Below are 19,295 nucleotides of genomic sequence, written 5' to 3' on the forward strand. Positions count from 1 at the left end.
CTTCCTTCCTCCTTCACGCTGTAGGAAACATCTTGTGGGACCTGGGGAAAATTAGAAGTGACTTCCTTTCAGATTACCCCCTTTAATTTTCTTCAACTTCTAAAACTCCTCAGCAAACAGGAACTGCATCTGATTTTGAGGTGCTCCATTCCATTTCACAGCCTCTTCAGCAATCAATTTTAGAATTTCCCCCCCAAAAAAGAAGAGCTTCTTCATTGTTTCATGAATTGTGCAAAATTACTAGTTTTCTGGTTACCAGTTTCATTCCTACTACAAATCATCAGAGTCAGAATCCTAAACAGTTTTCTATCACACGTTTATCAGTGCTTCCCAAGATTTAGAGTATATAAATATTCCTGGTGAACTTGTCAGAAATGCAGACCTTCAGCCTTATGCCCATAGTGGCTTAGACATTGTTTTGCATGTTTTCTGCATAATCCTAATGTATAATTTTATTAAAAACATTTTATTACCAAAGCAGTGGTATCTTGGTGCTCCCAGTGTGACCTTTATCAGGCTAATAAAGTGATAACATTGGAGGTGATGTTGGGAAAAGCTGGACACAATTAGTTCTTGGGAATCAGCTCCAGCAGACCACTGCACCTAAGCAATTCTACTTCCACTATACTGCTTGCATTCAGATGATATTATTCACTGCTAGTATCTGAGTTTACTTGCTCCCTCTCCCTGGAATGCAGAACTTGTCTTTCTCTCTGATTACTAGGGATACTCATAATCCATCTGGGAAACCAATGTTCAAGTAGCAATCCCAGATGCTTCTATAGTTAAGGGTCAATATATTCTTTCATAGTACTCACCACATTTCATTGCAATTATCTGTTAAGATGTCTAACTTGATCCTAAATTGAGTCACCAGAAACTGCATTTCATTTATCTTGGTTAGACCAGAGTGTAACAAAATGTAGAAACTACATGTTTTTAAAACTTATAATTTACCATAACAAATTAATAATAATGTAGCCAGCAATATCAATATTGATTTAGTATTAAGACAAACAAAATGCTCCAAAGAGGAGATGAAATAGGAAAGTGATGAGTTGACCTATGGTTTTTGGTTTGTTTGGGTTTTTTAGATTTTATTTATTTATTTGACAGACAGAGATCACAAGTACACAAAGAGGCAGGTAGAGAGAGAGGAGGAAGCAGGTTCCCCACTGAGAAGAGAGCCTGTTGCAGGGCTCGATCCCAGGACCTTGGGATCATGACCTGAGCCAAGGCAGAGGCTTTGACTCACTGAGCCACCCAGGTATCCCTGACCTATGGGTTTTAAAGGGATGGATAACTGGGGGGAAAAAAGAATTAAAAGAGATATAAGCAGCACCTTGCTCAGAAAAGTCAACTGGTGAATTTTTGAGGTGGAAAAAATCACTGGTTGGCTTTATAAACAGTATGATTGCATTTTATTTTTACTAATCACATTTATAATTATACCAACCAAGAATAATGAAGGTAATCAAATTTAAAGCTTTAAGACATAAGCCTGAGATCAAGGAGAAAGTATTACCCGCTTTGTAATTTTCTAAAAGCTACAGAAGCTAGTCAATACTGAAATCGAAATATAAAACTGAATAGAGTATAAGAAAAATACCGTTATCGAATATGCCTTTAGAATAAATTCACTAGACTATTCATTTTTTAGCTTTTATTTCATATTAACTCAGAAACCTATATTTTCCTATAAGGTATAATATTGTAAATGTTTTCCATCTTTAAATTCAGACTTTAGGACAGAGAAACTAATTCAATGGGTATTTCTTTGATACCAGGCACACCTCTACAGATAACTTCATAAAACAACAGCCTGAGTATTCCCCATTCACAGGAGATATGAATTGGAGTTTTTCTGGCCATTCACAAGGGGAAAACATGAACAAACTAAGAAATGAATCATATTTTAAACATACCTCAATTTTCAAAGGATACCAATCCACAGGAAGAATTGCGGGATAAGCTAGGTGAAAAGAGAACATAACTTTTGAGAATATAAATACATTTTACTTAATGTTTATGCTTTCTGTCTCTATTTTTGTGGCTTAAAATATGGGCAACTAGGTTCAGGGATAATAAAATGATAGATCTGAAGGGAAACTTAGACATTCTCCTCATATCTTTCATTGTACTGATGAAGAAGAAGAAGTTAAGGTGCAAAAAGAGCATTTTTTCTTGGGAATTGAGAGATTCACCACACTTTTATTAACAATACTCAGTGAGAAAGGAAAAAAAAAAGAAAAAAAGAAAAAAGCTTGAGATGCTACTTCTGTTTTCCTGTTTCTTACTTTGTCCACTTTTCCTCTGTCCTTTCTTTTTCTTCTTAATAAGAACAGCTTTTTTTTCCTAAAATAAAATAAAATTTAGAATGTCCTCTACATGTTTAAAGGGAAATTAAGTCTGTGCTTAGATTTACTGACACTCTCCAAACTGGGATTTGAAATTTGTTTTAAACCTTTTTTTACTAACAGAACATATAACTGAGTTTTCTTCCCATCACTTTAGAATCATTTCGTTTCTGAGCAACATGAATAGCATTTATATGCTCACGTATCAAACTCTCTACCAAGTTCCGTAACTCGATCTGTCACAATCCTTACTGCCACAAATCTGTCACAGTCCAAAATCCTCAACTGCAGATTCTTCAACTTCTTTAGGGAGTTTGCCCACAAATACTGATCTCTTGTCCCTAGATGAGGTCTCAGATGGAAGATTATGATCATGAATCCGGATTCATGCACCAAGTTTATGGCATATCCATGTTTAAAACCCATGTTTCTTTTGGGCCAATCTAATTTTCTACTTATTATTTTATATTGTCTTACTACTTATTGTCAGTTGGAAATTTAAAAAAATTGTATCTTTCATTAATTAGTTTTATGACTTGGTCAAGTCACTTTATCTTTCTTGTTCACAACTGCAGAAGGAGGCAAATATCGTCCAGTGGCCATATTTTCTGTTTTTATGGCTCCCCACTTATTAATTATCAAAATTAAGAAAAAACTTTAAAGTAAAGCATGCAGAAGCATGTAAAGGACAGAAATGAAACCTCACAACCATTTTCCAGCCTCCTGTGGAATGTAAATTCTTGAATTGTGGATGATTTAAATTTTTCTTCTTACAAATCAAGCCACTAGATAGCATAGTATGTAGTAGACTGGATAACTGCTCACCAAACCTATTTTCTTTTCATCCAGGGCACATAAATAGTATTTATATCCCAGCCTCTTTTCTGAATTTAAGTATGACTATGTACCAATAGAACAAGATCAGAAAGGAAATAACTGACCATAAAACCTTATAGCATAATTATCTATGCTTTTCCCTTTGTGTTCAGGACTGAAGTTCTGTAGGGGATCAGGTCCAAAAAAAAAAAGTAACTAAAACAACAACATGGAAGGATAACCATATATAGGAACATTAGCTTCCTGCTTTAGCTATCTTCACATGAATAAGAAATATAAGAAATAAATATCTATTTTGTTAAAGCACTGAGATTTCTGAGTTTTTCTCTCAAAAAGGTGACCACTGAGGACATTATCTTATCTAGCATTTGAGGGTTCTTAAAATTCTATGGTTCTGATATTCTAACTTGTCATACCAGATGTCTATACTATAATAAATACACAGGCCATGTTAAAGTGGCACCAAAGGCAAACTTCCTGTTTCTATACATCAGTAAGTACATTAATTCTAAATTAATGTTGCTCAAAAATCTTGTTAATTTATCATTTTAATTGAAATTCCTTTTGAAGCTGTCAAAGAATTTAGCCATTTTAATTAATTACAATTTTTCTTTTTCTGTTAGGAAATTTGTGTATTTCTTTTGGCCTTAAAATTGTCATTCATGGGGCACCTGGGTGGCTCAGTGGGTTAAAGCCTCTGCCTTCGGCTCAGGTCATGATCTCAGGGTCCTGGGATCGAGCCCCGTATCGGGCTCTCTGCTCAGCGGGGAGCCTGCTTCCCCTCTCTCTCTCTGCCTGCCTCTCTACCTACTTGTGATCTCTGCCTGTCAAATAAATAAATAAAATCTTTAAAAAAAAATTGTCATTCATATCCTGAGAGGGTAGAAATCCCTGAAGGTAGCCTTAGAGAGCCCTAGTTCCTAATTTCAAATAGATTAAAATATGAACACTTTTAAAGAGGTTTTAAAAGAACTCTTCTTTCCCATATCACATTCATATCTAGAAAAGATTAGCATATGTTCTTCTGATAAACAGTCTATTTTTACCTACTTAATTTTCTATTAAATGGACACATACTGAAAGTGAGAATGTAAACATTTTAACAGACATTTAATATATATAATTTTTTCCTACATCTTTGTATAATAGGAGAAAGCCCCCCAAAAAACACAAAAATGAAAAAAAAAGTCTTATTTAGAAAACTATGCCAAAGACCAAAAGGTATTCATTCTAATAAAAATTTATGAAATCCATATGAACTGTGTGGGTTAAACCACCAACTGTACTAATAAGCAATATTTCCTGTATTAGAATATTAATTTGCCAGAGACTACCCAGCAAACTAAAATAGCTACTGCAGTGTAGCAACTAATAATACTTAAGAAAATGGTTTAAACAGTAGTCAGCAAACTCATTCTAGAATACCAAGGAAAGAAAAATAATATCATAGTGCAGATGTCTTTGAATTTTATATTTGTTTTCTTTTCTATAAGAAAAGTGGGATTTCTAGAATGGCAGTGCTAGGAGCTGGGCAAACATTGTTCTTAGCTAAGCAATTATTTCCTGGGGAACATTATAATAAAGCAACCACTGAAATTTCTGCAAGGAATCCTAATGACACGTAAAAAGTAGATAAAATTTCAATCAAAAAAACCTAATAAATCTTAGTAAGAACACTGAGTTTACAGCATTTGAGCCAAGAGTCAGTCCCATCCTCAGACCCAGAACAGCCTGATAAAAGTTCCACTCTGAGTAGATTCTATCACAAAGGTGGGGCTCCCACTTCCCCCAACTCCAAATCTAGGACTAACGTTTCACCGTAGGCCGGGTAGATGAACAACCTGTCTCATTTTACTCAGCTCCATGTTGCAGAAGAGTTGCTACAATATACTATCTAACAGAACAAAAAGTCCTAGGGATTTCAGGAAAGGTATTAATGTCATGAGTTGCTAAAATGCATTGATATATCCGTTTTTCAACAAAAATGTATGATTTGCAAAGAAACAGATAAATGTGATCTATATACAGGAAAAAAAGAGCAGGCAATATTGTTCACATTTGAGGAAAACCCAAATATTGATTTAACAGACAAAAATTATAAATCAGATTTTATTTTTTTTATTTTTTTAAAGGTTTTATTTATTTATTTGACAGAGAGATTACAAGTAGGCAGAGAGGCAGGCAGAGAGAGAGAGGAGGAAGCAGGTTCCCCGCTGAGCAGAGAGCCCGATGCGGGACTCGTTCCCAGGACCCTGAGATCACGATCCGAGCCAAAGGCAGCAGCTTAACCCACTGAGCCACCCAGGCGCCCCATAAATCAGATTTTATAAATATGTTCAAAATATAGAGAAAACTATGTTTAAAGAATTAAAATAGGGCATTATTACAATGTCTCATTAAATAGAGAATAACAATAAAGAGATGGAAATTTTAAAAAGCATTAAAATGGAAACTCTGGAATTGAAAGTTACAAAAATTTAAATGAAAAATTTACAAAAATGCTCCACTGAATAAAAAGAGAGTTGTGGCAGAAAAAAAGAATAAGTAAACTTGATAGATCTATAAAGATTACACATTGAAAAATAAAGAGAAAGGGGAAAGAAGAACAATAAAAGCAGCTGCAAAGAAATGTAGAAAACCATAGCACAATAACATATTTGTAATGAGCACCATAAATACACGAGAGAAAGGCACAGAAAAATATATTTGAAGAAATAATAGTTGAATTCCAAATGTGATGAAAATGTTTAAATTACATCTCTGAGAGATTCAACAAACTCCAAGTAGAATAATACAAAGACATGCACACCCAGACACATCATAATAAATATGTCAATAACTAAAAACAAATAGAGAACCTTGAAAGCATTTACAATGGACCCCCTCCAATAAGACTAACAACTGACATCTTATGAGGAACATAATCCAGAAAGCGGTAGGTAAAATAATCAATTATCACCCCATAGCTGAAAAAAAAAATCTGTCAAGCAAGAATGCTATATCCAGGAAAAGTATGTTTCAAAAATGAAGATGAATTGAAGACAATTCCAAAAGCAAAAACTGAGATAGTTCATTGTTAGCTGAGCCTTCTTCCAAGAAATACTGAAGGAAGTTCCTCAGGCAGAAAGCATGGAATCCCAGACAGAAATTCAAATCCACATGAAAAAAAGAGACCACCAGTAAAGATAATTATGTAATCATAGAAGACAGTATAAATGCTTACTCCTCCATCTCTTTTCTCTCAACTTATTTAAAAAGCAATCGTGTGTGTATGTGCAGATATATCTGTGTATGTATAGATATATCTGCATATACACACACAGCTGTAATACATGTATTATTGTATTGTTGGGCCTATAACATTCAGAAATGTAATATATTTAGCATTAACAGCTTAAAGAAGGTGGGTGAAACTAAAGCTGTTTTGGGGTAAGAAATGACACCATATGGTTACTAGATCCTCAGGAAGAAATGAAGAGATAAAAAATGGAAAAAGTTTAATATAACAAACATTATAAATAGGTACTTGCTCTCCTTTCTTCTCTTAGCTTCCTTTTTTTTTTTTTTTTTTTTTAAGATTTTGCTTATTTGTTTAAGAAAGAAAGATAGAGATAGTGACACAGATCACAAGGCAGAAGGAGAGGGAGAAGCCGCCTCCCCACTGAGCAGGGAGCCCAACATGGATCTTGATCCCATGAATCATGACCTGAACCAAAGCCAAAAGCTTAACCAACTGAGCCACAAAGACACCATTTTCTTAGCTTCTTTAAAGGACTAATATAAAAGCTAACACATAAAACTGCATTAATGGGTTTGTAAAGTAATCGGATCTACCACGTATAATAATAACATAAAACGGGGGAAAATAGAGTTAAGAAGGAGCAACATTTCTATCTCTCTCTAGTATTAAGTTAGTATAAATTTGAAGTAGATTCTGATAAATTAAGATAAATGCGGTAAGCCCTGGAACAACCACTAAAGACATAACTGAAAGAAATTACAGTGAGAAATCATTAGAGATATTAAAATATCTCAACCTGATAAAAGGTACCTACAAAACCCCCATAGTTAATATCATACTTAATGTTAGCAAAAGAGTGAAAGTTTTCCCTGAAGATCTGTATTTACAGACTGCTTTCTATCTATAAAGAAAACCTAATGGAATCTCAAAAAAAGATGCCAGAATAAATAATTTTAAAAGTATGCAGGATGGAAGACCAACATATAAAAACCAATGATATTTCTATACACTAAAAATAAGTGTTTCAAAAGTGAATTAAGAAAAGAATTCATTTATACCAGCAACAAAAGAATAAACTACTTGGGCATCCCTTGAACAAAAGAAGTAGAAGACATACACTGAAAACTATAAAATATTGTTGAAAGAAATTAATGAAGATCTAAAATTAGAGAAACATTTCATTCTTCATGGACCAGATGATTCAATTTTGCTGAGATGGCAATAGTCTCCATACTGATATATGCATTTAAAACAATCCCTATCAAAATCCAACTGGCCATTTTGCAGAAATTTACAATCTGACCCTAAAATTAATATGGAATTACAAAGGACCCTGTGTAACAAATATAATATCGAAAATAGAAAAACTGAATTAGAATATTTAGCACATCCCATTTTCAAAACTTATCACAAAACTACACTAATCAAAAGAGCCTTTTACTTATATAAGAATAAATACATAGATCAGTGGAATGAGATTGTGAATTCAGAAATAAAGCTCTACACTTATGGTCAATTGATTTATCATATTTTAATTCCAGTGCAGGTAACATATAGTGTTACATTAATTTCAGGTGTATAATACAGTGATGCAACAATCCCAAATAAGTGTACTTTCAATCCCCTTCACCTATGTCATCCATCCCCTCACAAACCTCCCTTCTGGTAATCATCTGTTATGTTCTCTACAGTTAAGAGTCTGTTTTTTTGGTTTGCCTCTTTTTTTTTCCTTTGTTCTCTTTGTTTTCTTAAATTCTACATATGAGTGAAATCATATGGCATTTGTCTTTCTCTGACTTGCTTATTTTGCTTAGCATTATACTCTTTGGATGCAACCATGTTGTTGAAAATACCAAGATTTCATTCTCTCTTATGTTTGAAAAAAAAATTTATATATATATATACATATATATGTATATATATATGTATATATATATATATATATTCACATCTTTATTCACCTACCAATGGACACTTGGACTGCTTTCATGATTTGGCTAATGTAAATAAAGCTGCAATAAACATAGGGGTGCATGTATCCTTTCGAATTAGTGTTTTCATATTCTTTGGGTAAATACCCAGTAGTGTGGTTACTGGACCATGTGATAGTTCTATCTTTCATTTCTTGAGGAACCTCCATTCAACTGATTTTTTTATAAGGATGCCAAGAACAGCTTTTTCAACAAATGGTACTGAGCAACAAGATATATGCATAAAACAAGTGAAATTGGGTCCCTTCCTAATATCATACACTGAAATTAATACAAAAATGGATCATAGACATAACTATGAGAGCTAAAATAGAAATATAGGAGTAAATCTTTGTAACCTTGGATTAGGCAATGGATTCTTAATACAAAACCAAAACACGAGCTACAGAAGAAAATAAGAGTTAAACTGCACTTTACCAGAAGAAAACTTTTATCCTATATAACATACCCTTGAGAAAGTAAAAAAATACAACCTACAGAATAAGAGAAAATATTTGCAAATTTTATATCTGATAAGGGACTTGTATGCAGAACATATAATCAACTCAAGTCAATGATCAAAAGATAAATAACCCAACACAAAATGGTCCAAGGATGTGAAAAGACATTTCTCCAAAGAAGAAATGTAAATAACCAATAAGAACATAAGAGGTGCTTAGTATCCTTGGTCTTTAGGGAAATGCAAATGAAAGCAACAAAGAAATTCCACCTCATAGCCACTAGGATAGTACAATCAAAAAGATACTAATAAGTGATGACGAAAATGTAGAGAATTTGGAACTCTTCATATCTTACTGTTGGGATTATAAAACAGTTTTGCAGTTCCTCAAACTGTTAAAAATAGAATTACAAAATAAACTAACAATTCCACTATGTATATCCTCAAAAGAAATAAAAATCACTTTAACACTATATATATATACATACATATAGCATGTATGTATATATATACAAATGTTCAAAGCAGCACTATTGTCTAAGAAAGATACATGGTCTTTGTTCCTGGTCCCTGACATAAAACTCCTAAAACCCTTGTAACTTCCTGAGTAATGAGGATGGTAGGGATGTCTTTTGTCCTAATGAAGTGACTCTGGATGGGACCCCAGACAGCTTCAGGATGGGGCTTGGTCACCAGAAACAGCAACCCTTGATTAGAAGCATGGAAACTTTTAGCCCTTGTCCCTGTCTCCAAGGAGAGGAAAGGGACTGGAAATTAAGCTAATCACCAATGGCCAAAGTTTTAATTAATCTACCTACTCTACCTGATGCCTACCTAATAAAACCTCCATAAATGGCTTTAAGCAACAGGATTTGGGAAGTTTGAGTTGGCAAACACATCCACATTCTGGGAGAGTGACATATGCCAACTCCACAGGGACAGAAACTCCTGCACTTGGGACCCCTCTGGTCCTCACCCTATTTAATTTTTCATCTGGCTAGTTTATCTGTATCTTTTATAATAAACTGGTAAACATAAGTATAGTCCCTTTCTGAGTTTTGTGAGTTATTCTAGAAAATTACTGAACCAGACAAGGAAGTCATGGGAACACTTGATTTACAGTCAGTCAGTTCAGATGGCCAGACTTGCAAATGGCATCCCAAAGTGGGGGCAATCTGGTGTGACTGAGCCCTTTAACTTGTGGGATTGGAAGCTCACTCCAGATAGTGTTAGAATTGAATTGAATTATCAGACAACCAGCTGTTGTCAGAGAGCTGGAGAAGTAGGGTTGGAAAAAACACCCTGGGGTTGGGGTCTGAAGGTAAAATAAAAAAAAAAAAAAAACCCTCTCAAACACTGATTTTAATCACGAAAAGTTTAAACTCAAATATACGTCAACCAATGAATGGCAAGTAAAACGTGGCAGATCCAGAATAGAATATAATTTGAAAATAAAAAGAAATAAAGTGCCATTATAAGTTGTAAGGTAGATGAACCTTAAATTTTTTTTCTAAGGGAAAAAGCCAGTCATGAATACCAGACACTGTATGATTCTGTTTACATGATATTTCCAGAATAGCTAAATAAATAGAGACAGAAAATAGATTAGTGGTTGCATAAAGCTTTTAGGAAAGTGGAGAGAAATGGAAAATGACTGCTAATAAATATGGCCTTTTGGGCTTCTTTTTGGATTATGAAATGTTCTAAAGTTGATAATGGTTGGTTGCACACCTCTGTGAATATATTAAAAATCATTGAATCCCCCACTTGGTCAGCAGACCTAAGTTGGTTCAGAATACCTGAAAAGGCTAGCCATTGTTTTTGCTGTTTACTTTTTTCAAAGAAGAGAGGGAAGAGAAAGTAGGGAGCCTCCCAGCCTTAGTTTTAGTATTTAATTCAGCTTTTATCCAAACACTATATTGGTGATTATTAAAAGATTATCTGTCTGGTGATAAAATCTATTTAACTATTATTCCTTTCGTTGGCACCTCCTTGTTTCTTAATGCCTCATATCTTAATGGCTGTTAGTAATTTCTGATTATTATATAGAATGCTGTTTATTCATATAATTAATAGCTTTATCGTCAATACTCATATTTCTAAATTCAAGTTTAGTAAAATTATTTTAAAATTATACATGCATATTTAAATATATGTAGATTAGATTAAGCTAATATACATGTATATAAATATTCATATTGAAATATGTACCTAAACATCCTGCACATATAGATGAGTTACTTTATTATATTTATAATGTTGTAACACTAACATGAAACATATAGTCTACCACTTCTACAACTACCTTCACAAACAATAATTTATTCATTTCTTGGGTATGTTATCTCCTGCATAACAGCGTTGATTTATGTAATGTGGAATTAACAAGTAATAAGGTCAAAGAGTAATAAGAATGGTTCTTGTACTCAAAGAGCTTATAGCTTAACATAGAGACAGACACAAAAACACAAAGCAGGATGACACATTCCATAGAACCAATATTTGTAAGACTGAACAACTACAGATAGGGAAGTAAAATTTGGTAAATAGAGTTTACCATGCAGACAAAGAGAGATAAGAATTTTATCCTGTATACTCACTAGGATGTACAGTACAGAAACCAACATAGTCATATATTTGACAAAGTGAAATACTAAGATGTAATTTGGGTGGGAAACCATTGTAAACATCACCTGGAAAATCTTTATGAAAGGGAAAAGAGAAATGTCTAATAAATCTCTTGCTTAGAAAATATCCTAAAAAGCGTACATTTTCTGTTCTGCTTTTGAAATTCATGTATGTCTTACTAGTAAGGTTAGTTAATAGATATATCACAATAAAAAAAATCCTCAGAGATCTCAGTGGCTTTTACAATAAGTATTTATTTCTCACCTACTCAGACAACTCAGAAGTCTTCTTCCAATTATGATACTATGCTCAATGGACCATGTGCCCTCCAAAGCTGGCATGGGAGGGAGAGAGAGGGATGGAGAACGCACATCTTCATCTTGACTCTCTCAGTCTATGACAGACATATGTTACCTCAAATAGTCCATTAAACAGTTAAGCAAGTAGTTTCCATCTCACTGTAGAGAAGTCTAAGAATTCTGAGAATCACACAAAATAACTACAATCACTATCTACCACAATGAAATGCCTTTGAAAATTGTATGTTCTCTATTTGTTGGGTACTTTGCAAAAAAATGGCAACATTTTTTTTTTCCCCTTTCCAGGACCCATACTCCCCTTGGAATGTGACTTCAAAGCTCTTTCCATTAAGAGATAGAATATATTTCCCCAATTCTTAAATCTAGACTGACCCTGTGACTTGCTTTAACCAATAGAATGTAGAAGAAATATTGTGGTGGTTCTCCACCTAAGTCTCAAGGAAATGTGCATGCTCTACTTGCTCCTGGAAGTCCACAGTTGTTTTGTGGACAAGCCTGGGCATGAGGAACACATGCTATCCCTGGTAACCAGCCCAAGGAAAGCCAGCTACTAGACATACAAGTGAAGACTCCCCAGAGGAGTCAGACCCCAGCATAGCTGTCAGGTTACTGCAGATTCATGAGCCAGCCTAGACAAAATCAGATGAACCTGGCTTCAATCTTGCAAAGAAAATTACAAATGAAATGTAAGAAGAGAAATTAATTCTTCCTGAAGCAAAAAGAGAAAGAGCTCCCCCTTCCCTTTTTCTACAGTATTTCCTTTAGAAACATTTAATTATAAATTCTCTGTCCTCTGAGATGTAAATAATTTTTAAATATTACTAAATAAGCCTACTGCCAGTTTTACTACTCAAGCATGCTTTTCTTAAGGACCTACAAGCCTCTCTTAGAAATATAATCATTAAGGAAAATATACCTATCTTCTAGTCTCCAATGAGAGACTGGATGGAAAGAGACTAACTAGCTTAACCTCTGCTCCAGGCTCCAGGCTCCAAGTTTTAAAATTTACCTCCTGTCATCATCACCAAGATTAGAATAGTTTATTTTTCCCTTTGGATAAAGGCGATTAACTAACACAGATGGCCACTCCAGTTACCCTGCAAATTTACAACACTCTATGAGTGACACATGGGGCTCTTCCTTGAGTCCTCTTTCTTGAGAACTAGTATAGTTAGCTTGAGAACAGAAATGCAATTAGGTGTATCTACCCAGCTACCAGAAGAGTGAGATTTCTTTATATCTTCGAAATATTTTTAGCCAATTACCTGATGTACATCCCAGTCTGGTTTTAATGCTTATTTGATAATAATACTCTTTTCTTTCTTTCCTATATTTTGTGTAGAGGAATTTCTGGATTGGCAGAAGATTTTTTAATTGTTTAACCCCAATAATCAGCAAAACTACTCCTCTGACTTTAGACTCACAAACAATACCAAGTGGTAGTTGTTTTAACTTACAAAATTTTGGATTTTTTTGTCCAGAGTAAAATTAACAAGTAAACTCTGTACAGCTTAAAAATAAACAAACAAAAAATTATGCAGAAATTCAAACATACACAGACGTACCAAAAAAAAAAAAAAAAAAGGATAATGAACTCAGGCACTCATCACCCAGCTTCAAATATTAATAATTGATGTTAACTCCAGTTGAATCAATATCTAAAACCACTTCTCTCATTTAATTTCTAAAGAAGTCAAGACATCTTGTTCCCTCCCTTGCTATACAAAATTTGTAACCGGTAAACATAAAGTCAACTACTCACTAAATTTTTAGTTGATATAATAAAATATCCAAAATAAACAAGCACATCTGAACAATAGCACCCTTATATATGCTTTAAATTTCAGAGTTCTCGGAGCACCTGGTGGCTCAGCGGGTTAAAGCCTCTGCCTTCGACTCAGGTCATGATCCTTTGACTCAGGTCATGACTCAGGTCCTGGGATTGAGCCCCTTGACAGGCTCGCTGCTCTGCAGGGAGTCGGCTTCCTCCTCTCTCTCTGCCTGCCTCTTTGCCTACTTGTGATTTCCATCTGTCAAATAAATAAATCTTTTTAAAAATCTTTAAATTTCAGAGTTCTCTTCAACATTTTTTGACCAAAACCAAACCAAACCAAACCAAAACAAAACAAAACAAATGAAACATGACCAAGGGGTTTTGTTTTTGCTTGTTCCGGAGCGGTTCTGTTTTTGTTGTAATGTATTATGTTATATGTGCATGATTATGGACCAGAGTCTCTAATGAGTGTATAAAGTTCAGAAAAGATGGTAAAAATCTTGATTTGTTGTTCTTGTTGTTACTTTATCTCAGTAAAAGCCAACTGAAACTCAAAAAAAAAAAAAAAAATGCCAGCCAAGATATGCCACCCCCATGGCCTACGGGTCACCTACCTTAAGGACAACTGCACCCACAACATCATCGTCTACCCAGGACCAAGAGATGGTGCGCTGGGTCAGCGCTCTCCGCGGGGGCCCCCCTCCACACCTGCAGGTGAAGACCTTCTCCAGGAAACACCTGCAGGAGGACTACATGCAGGAAAGGCGGCCCAGCAAACAAAAGGCTTCCCGGAGCCCGGGTTCGACGCAGGCTTTCTCACTTCCAGGACCCACTGGACACTTTAGGCCATGGGGATGTTTTCACTGGCGGCAGGGAGCGCGGCTGCGTGGTGCGGGATGGGTTGGTACGGTCCACCCAGGTCCACCACTGGCCGCAAGGCACTGTCACGGTCATGCTGAAGTGCAGGTTCCTGCAGGTCTGCAAAACGTAGTGCAGCCGCGGGTGTGGCTGAAGGCTTTTCGGAAGATCACAGATGGCACCAGAGTGCCCTCCTCAGGCACACACCCTAGGCAGACATGGTCCTGAGGACCAAGGACTGGTCCCTCGATGTGTCCCACAAGGAGGCAGCGGCTGGATCTTTGGGCACCTGCGCCCACAGGAAGCCAGCTGTCCCGCCCCGGTGTCGTCTTGAGCTGCCAGGACCTGTGACTGTAGAACCTGTGGCTGTAGAACCTGAGTGTGGGCAAGCTGGATCTGGCATGACCTCTGACTGACTCTGTCATGCTGCCGTCCCCCTGATGGGATACCCCTACCCCCGTGTTCCCATCTCTGCCCGTAGACCACTCTTTCTCTGAGACCTCTGCCTGGTTTCCCAGGTGAGGGCGGCCCAAAAGCTTCTCACGACGTAGCCTTACCACCGCGCACTTGAGCAGGATCCAGCCTGCGGACTGGAAGGCTGATGGCGGGCACAGGAGGCCGGCCTGGCCAAGGGGCTTGAGGACCTGTCTACATGCCACCCTTCTCCTTCCTTCCTCCGTCCTATCCCAGATGTCCTCCCTTCTTCCTTCTTGCCATCCTTCTTTTTCCTCTTCCTTTTCCCTTCCTCTCTCACTTCCCTCAACAAGAATTTCCTGAGGGGAGGAAAAATCTTTCTTTCTTTTTTCCCTCTTCCTTCCTTCCTTCCTCCCTCCCCCATTCCTGCTTCTTTCTTTCTTTCTTTCTTTCTTTCTTTCTTTCTTTCTTTCTTTCTTTCCTTCTTTTTCCTTTATTTCTTTCGGGGCCTTCAAAATATATTGCCACTTGAATGCAATTCAAAACTGAGTGAATTATCCTAAAAAAAAAAATACAAAAAATAAACATTGCCTTTACAGCATTTATTACAGTGAGATCTGACTTTAAACACGACATACTAACTTCTGTCATTAATTTTCACTTTCTTAATTATTTTTAAAACAAGGAAAGTAATTAGGAAAAGTTAATGTAATATTACAAAAGAACTTCCTCATCAGACTTAGAAAATGCATTGGTTTCTTGCTTTAGTTTTTTTTTTTTTTTCAAGCTTTGTAGTAGGGCACTAACATAGCTGATTAATAGAGTACTAATTCTCCCATAGATAATAATAGAAGATTAAAAATTAAGCAAAAAAATAAGCAAAATAATGAAATATGTTAGGACACTTTAAATAATTTATTTTTAAAGATCTACTTTATAATTTTATTATATGCAAATTGATGTTATTAATGTGGTTTATGAATTCATAGAGTATACACTAATGAAATTTAAAAGGTGATAAATATTTCTTGACTGCAGTACACCACCAATTTGTATATTTTTCTGGAATGGTAAATAGGAGAGTTTTTTTGGGCTTCACATGAAGGGTATTTTCAGAATATAAGCATTCAAGCTTATAGTTAATATAAGGGAAAATGAGGGTGGAAAAAAGTCTTTATTAGAAAAAATTATCAGTTTTTTAGTATGTGTTATAAAGCAAAGTTGTCAGAATACAAACTAGACTTCAGCATATACCTTATTTTGGGGTTTCTTTGACTTTTGAATTTCAATGACATGTTTTCACCCCAAGCTTCTCGTATCTATTTAATCAAAAATAAGATAGTTTTCTGCTTTCCCAAGTGTCCATGTGTATCTTAATCTCCTGCGTACTTCTCTGCTTTTCATCTTTCTTCCTCTATAAAATGATGATAGGAATACTTTTCTATCTCTTCCCCACTACTACAGGAAAGAAAGAAACAGGAAATTTGAACTTTGCCAACAACAAATGCATGGAAATCTACACAGGATCACACAATAAATCTTAATAATTTTAGTGTCAGCTAAGAATGAATTAAATAACATAATACCTTACTTCATATTTATAACTGTTACTTTATAGATTTCAAAGAATTTGAGAAAATGTGATGAGAAGTATTTGCTTCTGTCTTATCTGAGAGAATAATAAACTAGGTTACCATAGGGCTTACTCATTCCAGAAAGTGAAAAATATTTAACTCTTTACTCATAAACAAAAGGCAAAATTAGGCATTGTGTAGAAATATAATAAAGGTATTATATAGCATTCTATATTTGTTTTACTGTATCAATTATTTAGTCCCTTCTCTATATCATCTCAACCCCTTGCCATGTGATATCCAGTACCTTCTGTAAGAAGAATTTTTCCTACCCCTTGGATGTTTTAGTTTTGTACATGACTTAATTTGGCCAATAAAATGTAGATGAAATGAAATTATATTTCAGAAGTTTCCAGTATTTTCAGAGAGACAAATACCATATGATTTCACTAATATGTGGAATCTAAAAAACAAATGATTAAACAAACAGACAAAAAACATAATCAGACCTATAAATACAGAGAGCAAACTGATGGTCGCCAGAGAGGAGAAAAGTGAGGGGATGAGCAAAATGGGTGAAGGGGAGTGAGAGATACAGGCTTCCAGTTATGGAATGAATAAGTCAGGAGAAAAAAAAAAAAGGCATAGCACAAGGAATATAGTCAATGATATTGTAGTAGTGTTATATGGTCACAGGTGGTAGCTATACTTGTGGTGAGCATAGCATAACATAATGTATACAGATGTTGAATCGCTATGTTGTATACCTGAAACTAACATAACATTGTATGTCAACTATACACAAATAAAAATGTGTTTAAAAAGAAGTTACCAGTCTCTTCATAGCTTCATCATGTGAAGATCTTATCCTAATAAAGATAGATTCTTCTACATGAGCTGTATGTAAAGAACATACATGAAATAGAGGAACACACATGAAAAGAACACACATGAAATAGAACACACATGAAATAACCTGACAAGTTATCTGACAAGTTATTGTAAGCCACTGAGTTGTTTTGTTTTTTTAGTTGGTTTTTTTTTTTTTTAGCTGAAGATAGGAAAATCAAATTGCCTGTATTTTAAAATAATCATAAAACGTGAAAAATAGGCCTTTCATATTTTTGAAAAGTGAGGACAAGCAATGCCTCCCAACCATCTGTACTATATTTGCCCTCTGAGATCATTGATAGTACCAACATCTTACAAATGAAGACTTAGTTATTCCTAAGAAAAATAACTTCTTAATGATGCTGAGCTCTAAAATATGAAATAAAAGTTGCAACAGAGATTTATGGTCTCATATTTAAGCAGAAGTGCAAGCAAGAGTATTAAACATCTGAACTTTCTATTGGGAAAAATTACAGCAAAAACTAAGAAGACTTCCCGTAAGAGCTAGAGGAATATGTGAAGAAATAATATGTGCAAAGAGAACTTGAAAACAGGATCACTAGTCAGGATCTGAACTGTGATGTCAACAACCAACATACTGAAGCTGGGTTTGTATGCCAAGAAGGGAGACAATAGGAGCTGTGAAATCCAGTCATCATGACTCATTCAGATGGCAGGCAGAATTGTGAACTTGGTAGCAAAAACAATTATCAACTAACTTAGTCAATAAATTGTTAAAAATCCTTTACAGGAAATCATTGTTAGCTCCTAATTTAGTACCCTGCATCTTGTTGAATAAGTTGTATTTGATAGTTGGCAGATAGTTGTCCCATAGTGTTCTTTAATATCTTTGGAATAAACAGGTGGAAAGCTTATTAGAACCTAAAAGAAACTAGCTAAATAAAATTTCAAAAATTCATTAATTTGTAAATTTCAGAGAACAAAACTACAGTGAACATACTTTAAGGAGAAATAAATTTATTTTCCCGCTATATTAGCTTTCTATTGCTACGGTAACAAATGATCACAAACTGGGCGTATTAAAGCAGCACAAATATATTTTCTTATTATTTTGTAGGTCAGAAGGGTCTTAACTTTACTAAAATCAAAATTTTTTCAGGGCTGTGTTCTTTTCTGGAGGTTCTAGGGGATAATATGTTCCCTGCTCATTTGAGTTTACAGAATTCAGTTCTCTGTGCTCTAAGTCTAAGGGTCATTCCAACTTCTAGGAGCCACTCACACTCCACAGCTTGTGATGCCTTTCTTCTACCTTCAAAGTCAGCAAGGGCAGGTTGACTTTCTAACCTAGGTTGAATTTCTAAGAAGGATTTCTCCTTCTTCAGTCTCTTGACACTAACCCAGCTGGGAAAGGTTCTTTGTTTCTAAGGAATCCTGTGATTGATTGAGCCTTCTTTGGACAATTGCTGATCATCTTACCATCTCAAGGTCTTAAACCTTAATTACATCTATACATTCTATTTTGCTGTGAAACATAATTTATTCACAGATGCAGGTGATTAGTCGTGGACATCTTTAGAGCGACATTATTCCACCAACCGCACCTACTAAATGGCCAATTCAGCATTCATAAGCAAAAGAGTAAGAAAGCAAATGGATATAAATAAGACAGCATTTAGAAGTAGGAATGGATACTTGCTTACATCACAGAGAATCAGAAACTTGACATAAGATCATAGTAATGGTTTGAAAGGTCAAAAACTCCCTAAATACCTGTGGCAAAGGGTAAAGATTGACAGACCACCTCTACTTATCACCTATTCCCCCTGTACCTGCTTCTTCTATGTAGAATCTAAAAGCCAAAAACTCAATTTTCACATGACAGTACTTGGAAATCTTATTTTTTATCAACCTCTATGCTAGCATTCTGTAAATTTAATTTCTGTGTCACCTACAATAGAAAGACTTAGAGTGATTGTTAGTAATGCAGATCTCTGGGACTATCCCTAAGTA

At 35.2% G+C, this 19,295-nt stretch overlaps 1 pseudogene; it reads right to left on the bottom strand.

The window, feature by feature from the left end:
- LOC132002656 (heterogeneous nuclear ribonucleoprotein H3-like) overlaps positions 1–14,541 on the bottom strand; it is a 40,126-nt pseudogene extending 25,585 nt beyond the window's left edge.
- Positions 14,542–19,295: the final 4,754 nt, after the last annotated feature.

Source organism: Mustela nigripes, chromosome 15 (genome assembly GCF_022355385.1).
Source record: "Mustela nigripes isolate SB6536 chromosome 15, MUSNIG.SB6536, whole genome shotgun sequence".
Lineage (NCBI taxonomy): Eukaryota > Metazoa > Chordata > Mammalia > Carnivora > Mustelidae > Mustela > Mustela nigripes.